The sequence below is a fragment of the Pongo abelii genome, chromosome 20 (genome assembly GCF_028885655.2).
Source record: "Pongo abelii isolate AG06213 chromosome 20, NHGRI_mPonAbe1-v2.0_pri, whole genome shotgun sequence".
In the NCBI taxonomy this organism is placed as follows: Eukaryota; Metazoa; Chordata; class Mammalia; order Primates; family Hominidae; genus Pongo; species Pongo abelii.
Window position 1 is genome coordinate 43831817 of NC_072005.2, and position 8918 is coordinate 43840734.

Consider the following 8918-nt stretch of genomic DNA (forward strand, 5'->3'; position numbering starts at 1 on the left):
GCCTAGAGTGCTCCTCCCACAGACACCTGCCTTACTCCATCCCGCACTTCATTCAGGTCTCTGGTTAAATGCCACCTCCTCAGAGACAACCCTAGCTAAAATTGCAGCCCCTGGCCTCCTGCCTCAGCCTCCCAAAGTGCTGGGGTTACAGGCACGAGCCACAACACCCAGCCAAAATTATGAATAAATAAATGTATTGGCCAGGTGCAGTGGCTCATGTTTGTAATCCAAGCACTTTGGGAGCCCGAGGCAGGTGGGTCACCTGAAGTTAAGAGTTAGGGACCAGCTGGCCAACACAGTGAAACCCCAGCTCTACTAAAAATATAAAAATAAGCCAGGCGTGGTGGCAAGTGCCTGTAATCCCAGCCACTCGAAAGGCTGAGGCAAGAGAATCGCTTGAACCCAGGGGGCAGAGGTTGCAGTGAGTCGAGATTGTGCCACTTCACTCCAGCATGGGCAAAAGAGCAAGAAACTCCATCTCAAAACAAAATAATAAAATAAAATAAATGTATCAGTTAGTCATGCTCCATGCCTCTCCCCAGTGTCCAAAAGCATGCACCCAGCATGAAGAGAATCAGGTGGGATCCAGGCTGTGCCCTACCCCATATGGACACTTGGACAACCTGAAGTGAGGGGCAAATTTGGGGCCTTTATTAAGGAAAAGTGCCCAGCACAGCATCTGGACCTAAGGCTTCAAGGCAGAGAGAAGGGATACATTAAAAGTCACACTTGGCCGGGCGCGGTGCCTCACGCCTATAATCCCAACACTTTGGGAGGCCGAGGAGGGTGGATCACCTGAGGTCAGGAGTTTGAGACCAGCCTGGCCAACATGGTGTAACCCCGTCTCTACTAAAAATACAAAAATTAGCCGGGCGTGGTGGCGGGCGCCTGTAGTCCCAGCTATTCGGGAGGCTGAGGCAGGAGAATCACTTGAACTCGGGAAGTAGAGGCTGCAGTTAGCTGAGATGGCACCACTGCACTATAGTCTGAGCAACAGAGTGAGACTCCATTCCAAAATAAATAAATAAATAAATGTCACATCTACTCTTTTCTAGAGAACGATGATGGTCTCCATCCCTGTGTGGATGTGCTGGGGACACAGCAGCGAATAAGATGGCCCCAGACTTTGCCTTAAGCTTGGAGTCCAGAAGAGTAACAGACTCATCACCAGACAGTGATGTCCAGAGGGGTCCAGGTGGGGTTGGGGGACACAGGCAGAGGGGTCAGGGCTGGGACAAGGGGGACACAGGCAGAGGGGTCTGGGCCAGGATTGGGGAGCACAGGCAGAGGGGTTGGGGTTGGGACAAGGGGGACTTAGGCAGAGGGGTCCAGGTGGGATGGGGAGCACAGGCGGAGGGGTGGGAGCTGGGACAAGGGGGACACAGGCAGAGGGGTCCGGGCCGGGATTGGGGGGCACAGGCAGAGGGGTCAGGGCTGGAGCGGGGGAGGCACAGGGCACTGTGGGAGCCCAGAGGCGGCTGTCTCCTGGCCTAGCCTGACAGTCAGGGATGCCTTCCTGGAGGAGAGGACACCCGGCCTGCATGTGAATCCTTTTGAGTCCTGATCCCCTGATCTACCCAGACACAGGGCAAGGTTCGCTCTGACCTCTTGGGGCCTTAATGCCTGATCTTCTTAATGCCCGATCTTCTTAATGCCCATCCCTCAAGTTTTGGGGAACAAACCCTAAAAGTCTCAACCTGTGGTCACTTCTCCTAACCCTGGAACCCAAGGGTTTGCCCACCAGAGGGCGCTGTAGCTCCAGTCTTTGTCCAGCAGAGGCTGCTTCGGAAGCCTCAGATCCGGGAGACAATCTGCAGGCCATAGGGCTGCCCGCAGAGACACTGGGCCCCCAACCCTGAGCCTCAGACCCTGCCCAGGACCTGGTCACCATGGTGTCTCCCTCTCCTTCTCTCTCACACACACATGCACACACACACGCCTCTAATCCAAGGTTCCGGTGGACCTGGAATCACAGAAAACTCTGCCCCATACCCACTGGGTCCAGCTTTGGCCTCTGAAGGAGATACAAATGCTAACAGCCACTTCTCCCCTCTCCTCCCCGCTACAATTCAGAGGAAGCCTTCCCTAAGTGGCCCTTGGGATGTTCAGATGTGCCCTTCAGAAGCTTCCTGCCCTGGCCCAGCGCGGTGGCTCATGCCTGTGACTCCAGCATTTTGGGAGGCGGAGGCAGGCGGATCACCTGAGGTCAGGAGTTCAAGACTAGCCTGGCCAAAATGGTGAAACCCTGTCTCTACTAAAAGTACAAAAAATAACTGGCTGAGCATGGTGGCAGGTGCCTGTAATCCCAGCTACTCAGGAGGCTGAGGTAGGATAATCGCTTGAACCCAGGAGGCAGACGCTGCAGTGAGCTGAGATCATGCCACCTGCACTCCAGCCTCGGCAACAAGAGCGAGACCCTGTATCCAAAAAAAAAAAAAAAGTTTCCTGCCTAGATGGGGATGCTGAGGCGCAGAAGAGGTGGGGCTGGTGGGGCCATGCAGTATCAGGGCAACAACAGTAATAATCATAACAGCAAATAAGGACCCATTGGTTTAGCTCCTCCTGAGTCAGGACCTGTACTGAGCTTTAACAAGCTACACACATCACTGAATCATACAGACCACACTTGGGAAGCAGGCATCCAAACGTCAGCAATGAGCTGAGGCAGGAAGCCCTCGTCCTTCATGGCAGGGAGAAGTGGGATTCCAACCCAGGTCTGGCTGGGTGTGGTGGCTCAAGCCTGTAATCCCAGCATCCCAGCACTTTGGGAGGCCAAGGAGGGAGGATTTTTTTTTTGCCTGATTTTGAAACAGAGTCTCACTCCGTCGCCCAGGCTGGAGTTCAGGGGCGCCATCTCAGCTCACTTCAACCTCCTCCTCCCTGGTTCAAGTGATTCTCCTGCCTCAGCCTCCCAAGTAGCTGGGACTACAGGCATGCGCCACCACATCTGACTAATTTCTGTATTTTTAGTAGAGATGGGGTCTCACCATGTTGGGCAAGCTGATCTCGAACTCCTGACCTCAAATGATCCACCCACCTCGGCCTCCCAAAGGTCTGGGATTACAGGCATGAGCCACCACACCTGGCCAGGAGGATCATTTGAGCCCAAGAGTTTGAGACCAGACAAGGTAACATAGTGAGACCCCATCTCTACAAAAGATTAAAAATAAATTAACCAAGTGTGGTGGGGGGCACCTATACTCCCAGCTGTTCAGGAGGCTGAGGCAGGAGGATCACTTGAGCCCAGCTTGGGCTTCTGAAGGAGACATGATTGCTAAGGTTGAGGCAGTAGTGAGCTATGATTGTGCCACTATGAGTGCTGAGTGAGACTCTGGTTCAAAAAAAAAAAAAGAAAGAAAGATGTATCAGGCTGGGAGTGGTGGCTCAGGCTGGGCACAGTGGCTCATGCCTGAAATCCCAGCACTTTGGGAGGCCGAGGTAGGCGGACCACGAGGTCAAAAGATTGAGACCATCCTGGCCAACATGGTGAAACCCCGTGTCTACTAAAAATACAAAAATTAGCTGGGTGTGGTGGCACGCACCTATAGTCCCAGCTACTCGGGAGGCTGAGGCAGGAGAATCGCTTGAACCCAGGAGGCAGAGGTTGCAGTGAGCCAACATTGCGCCAAGGCACTCCAGCCTGGAGACAAAGCGAGACTCCGTCTCAAAAAAAAAAAGAAAGAAAGAAAGAAAGGAAAGAAGAAAGAGAAAGGAAGGGAAGGGAAGGGAGGGGAGGGGAGGGGAAGGGAGGGGAAGGGAGGGGAAGGGAGGGGAAGAGGGGCGAAGGGAGGTGAAGGGAGGGGAAGGGAAGGGAAGGGAAGGGAGGGGTCTCTGTGATTATTGGTGGGGGCGCAGACTGTGGAGGGGAAGGGAGGGGAAGGGAAGGGAAGGGAGGGGTCTCTGTGATTATTGGTGGGGGCGCAGACTGTGGAGGGGAAGGGAGGGGAAGGGAGGGGAAGGGAAGGGAAGGGAGGGGTCTCTGTGATTATTGGTGGGGGCGCAGACTGTGGAGGGGAAGGGAGGGGAAGGGAAGGGAAGGGAGGGGTCTCTGTGATTATTGGTGGGGGCGCAGACTGTGGAGGGGAAGGGAGGGGAAGGGAGGGGAAGGGAGGGGAAGGGAAGGGAAGGGAGGGGTCTCTGTGATTATTGGTGGGGGCGCAGACTGTGGAGGGGAAGGGAGGGGAAGGGAGGGGAAGGGAGGGGAAGGGAAGGGAAGGGAGGGGTCTCTGTGATTATTGGTGGGGGCGCAGACTGTGGAGGCAAAGGGGAGAGCAGAGACCAGGGAAGCGGTGCCAAGATGGGTCAGAGGGGAGGGGGAGCAACGGTGTGGGTATGAAAAGGGGATGGGTAATAAGAGAATGTGGCTGTTATATGACCACCAACGTGGCGGCCTAAAAGAACAGAAATGGGCGGGCAAGGGTCACGCCTGGAATCCCAGCACTTTGGGAGGCCGAGGAGGGCAGATCACCTGAGGTCAGGAGTTCAAGACCAGCCTGGCCAACATGGTGAAACCCCATCTCTACTAAAAATACAAAAATTATCTGGGTGTGGTGATGCATGTCTGCAGTCTCAGCTACTCAGGAGGCTGAGGCAAGAAGATCACTTGAGCCTGAAAGTTGGAAGCAGTAGTGAGCTATGATCACACCACTGCACTCCAGCCTGGACAACAGAGAGAGTCTCTCTCTAAAAAAAAAAAAAAAAGAAAAGAAAAAGAAAGAAGAAATAGATTCAGCAGAACACAGATTCTAGAAAGAAAAAAAAAGAAGAATTTTAAAAAAGAAAACAGATTGATTTGAAGGAGTGAAGAAGTGTGGTGGCAGGTGCCTGTAATCCCAGCTACTCGGGAGGCTGAGGCAGGAGAACTGCTTGAACCCAGGAGGCGGAGGTTGCAGTGAGTCGTGATGGAGCCATTGCACTCCAACCTAGGTAAGAAATGAGAGAGCAATACTTTGTCTCAAAAACAACAACAACAACAACAACAAAACAAAACAAAACAAAAAACCAGAAATGTATTCTCTCATAGCTTACAGGCCAGAAGTCCAAAGTCAGTGTCACTGGGCTGAAAGCAAGGTGTGGGCAGGGCTGTGTTCCTTTGAGAGGCTCTAGGGGAAAATCCGTTCCTCTCCAATTCCAGCTTATAGGGGCTGCTGGCAGTCCTGGGCTTGGCCACATCACGCCGGTCTTCAAGGCCAGCATCTCCACATCTCTGCTCCGCCTTCACAGCACCTTCTCCTGTCTATGTCAGGTCTCCCTCTGCCTCCCTCTTAAAGGGCACATGTGATTGTTTTTGGAACCCACCTAGATAATTCAGGAAAATCTACCTCCCCTCAGGTCCCCCTTCTTTTTTTGAGACACAGTCTCACTCTGTCACCCAGGCTGGAGTGCTGTGGCACCATCATAGTTCACTACAGGCTTGACCTCTTGGGCTCAAGCAATCCTCCCACCTCAGTCTCCCAAATAGCTGGGACCACAGGTGCACACCACCATGCCCAGCTTTTTTTTTTTTTTTGAGATGGAGTCTCACTCTGTCGCCAGGATGGAGTGCAGTGGCTCCATCTCGGCTCACTGCAACCTCCGCCTCCCAGGTCCAAGTGATTCTCCTGCCTCAGCCTCCCTAGTAGCTGGGATTACAGGCACGTGCCACCATGCCCAGCTAATTTTTGTATTTTTAGTGGAAACGGGGTTTCACCATGTTGGCCAGGATGGTCTCAATCTCTTGACCTCGTGATCCGCCCACCTCAGCCTCCCAAAGTGCTGGGATTACAGGCATGAGCCACCGCACCTGGCTTTTTTTTTTTTTTTTTTTTTTTTTTGAGAGAGAGTGTCTCACTTTGCTGCCCGGGCTGGTTCAAACTCCTGGGCTCAAGTGATCCTCCCACCTCAGCCTCCCAACACCCTGCGATTACAGGCATGAGCTACCGCACCCAGCCAGATCCCCATGTTAAGATGCTTAACTCAATCTCATCTGCAAAGACTCTTTTTCCTTCTACGGAACTGGGATCTCTTTGGGGAGGCATGATTATGCCTCCCTCAGCAGAGTGGACAGAATCTGAGGGTAGATAATTTACAAATCTGACTGTGGAGTGTCAAGAATGAGGATGATGCCAGGGTCTGTAACCTGAGCAATCAGAGGCCCCTGAGATGGGGCCGCATGAGAAAGGGGCAGTTTAGGGAGAGGCCAGGAGATCCAGAGGTGTTGGGTCTGAGATGTGCATCAGACATCCAAGTGTTGTTGCTGGGTGAGTCTGAAGGTCAGAGAAGCAGTCAGGCTGGAGAGAATTTTGGAAGACTGTTCACGGTACCTAAAGTCATCTTCTCCATGCAGGCATTCTCCCCAGGGGAGCTCACTCAGCCTTCTCACTTTAGGTAACGTCAACAGTCTTCCAAAAGTTGGAGACCCCGACTGGCCAGCACTGACAGGTGAGAGAGTGAGGAGGAACCAGGTGAGAACGAGGACGGAGACGGAGGAGGCAGGAAGCGAGAGGAGGCCAGACACAGCGGCTCTGTAAAGAAAACATTCAGGCTGTTGGCCGGGCGCGGTGGCCCACGCCTGTAATCCCAGCACTTTGGGAGGCCAAGGCGAGTGGATCACAAGGTCAGATCGAGACCATCCTGGCTAATACGGTGAAATCCCATCTCTACTAAAAATACAAAAAATTAGCCGGGCTTGGTGGCGGGCGTCTGTAGTCCCAGCTACTCCGGAGGCTGAGGCAGGAGAATGGTGTGAACCCGGGAGGCGGAGCTTGCAGTGAGCTGAGATGGCGCCACTGCACTCCAGCCTGGGCGACAGAGCGAGACTCCGTCTCAAAAAAAAAAAAAAAAAAAAAAAAAAAAGAGAAAACATTCAGGCCGGCATGGTGGCTCAAGCCTGTAAGCCCAGCACTGGGAGGCTGAGGTGGAAGGATCTCTTGAGCCGAGGAGTTTTCGAGACCAGCCTGAGCAATATATTGAGACCCTCATCTCTACAAAAAATAAGAAAATTATCAGGGCATGGTGGTGCACGCCTGCAGCCCCAGCTACCGGGGAGATTGAGGAGGGAGGATCACCTGAGCCTGGAAGGTCAAGGCTGCAGTGAGCAGTGATCACGCCTTGCACCACTACACTCCAGCCTAGGCGACAGAATGAGATTCTTTTTAAAAAATAAATATAAGGTCAGGAGTGGTGGCTCACGCCTGTAATCCCAGCACTTTGGGAGGCCAAGGCGGATGGTTCAACTGAGGTCAGGAGTTCGAGACCAGCCTGGCCAACATGGTGAAACCTCGTCTCTACTAAAAATACAAAAAATTATCTGGGCACTGTGGCAGACGCTTATAATCCCAGCTACTTGGGAGGCTGAGGCAGGAAAATCACTTGATCCTGGGGGGTGGAGGTTGCAGTAAGCCACTATCGTGCCACCGCACTCCAGCCTGGGAGACAGAGCAAAGCTCCGTCTCAAAAATAAATAAATAAAATAAATTAACATTTTGTAAAAAGAAAGCAGATGAGCGCGGTGGCTGGCTGGGCGCGGTGGCTCACGCCTGTAATCTCACCACTTTGGGAGGCCAAGGCAGGTGGATCACAAGGTCAGGAGTTCGAGACTAGCCTGGCCAATATGGTGAAACCCCTTCTCTACTAAAAATACAAAACTTAGCTGGGCATGGTGGTGTGTGCCTGTAATCCCAGCTACTCGGAAGGCTGAGGCAGGAGAATTGCTTGAACCAGGGAGGTGGAGGTTGCAGTGAGCCGAGATCGAGCCACTGCACTCCAGCCTGGGTGACAGAGTAAGACTCTGTCTCAAAAAAAAAAAAAAAAAAAAAAAGAGAAAAGAAAAGAAAATATTCACTGGGCACGGTGAGTTATGCCTGTAATCCCAGCATTTTGGGAGGCCTAGGCGGGTGGATCACCTGAGGTTGGGAGTTTGAGACCATCCTGACCAACATGGAGAAACCCAATCTCTACTAAAATTACAGAATTGCCAGGCGTGGTGGCACGCGCCTATGATCCCAGCTACTCCAGAGGCTGAGGCAGGAGAATCACTTGAACTCAGGAGGCAGAGGTTTCAATGAGCCGAGATCACGCCATTGCACTCTAGCCTGGGCAACAAGAGCAAAACTCTCAAAAAAAACAAAACAAAAGAAAGCATTCAGGGGAATGGGAACCAGTGGTGCACCGGATGTAGCTGAGAGGTCAAGACAATCAGGAGGTGTGATGTTGGACCCAATATCATGGGGACCCCAACAAGAGCATTTCCAGAGTAGGAACAGCAAGATGTGAACATTTGATTGGAAATGGTGTAAGAGAGAACTGAGAACGTCTCTTGTGAGAAATTTTGCTGTAAAAGGAAACGGAGAAATGGGGCTGGAGCTGGAGGAAGTCCAGAGAGCTTTTGTTGTGATTTTGTTTTAATGTGGAAGAAGTGACGATGTGTCTGTGTGCCCGTGGGAATGAGTACGTGGGGGCTGGGGACCTGCTGGAGCAATGACCTTCAGGAAGCAAGAGAAAATGGGGAAAATAGGCCAGGCACGGTGGCTCAATTTGGGAGGCCGAGGTGGGCGGATCACTTCAGCCCAGGAGTTCGAGACCAGCCTGGGCAATATGAGGAAACCTCTTCTCTACTAAAAATACAAAAAAATTAGCCGGGCATGGTGGTGCATGCCTGTAATCCCAACTACTCAAGATGCTGAGGCAGGAGAATCGCTTGAACCCAAGCAGCACAATCTCGGCTCACTGCAACCTCCGCCTCCTGGGTTCAAGCAATTCTCCTGTCTCAGCCTCCCAAGTAGCTGTGATTACAGGCATGCACCACCACACCCCGCTAATTTTTGTATTTTTACTAGAGATGGGGTTTCACCATGTTAGTTAGGCTGGTCTCGAACGCCTAACCTCAGGTGATCCACCTGCCTCAGCCTCCCAAAGTTCATCTGGAATTTTGATGAAGA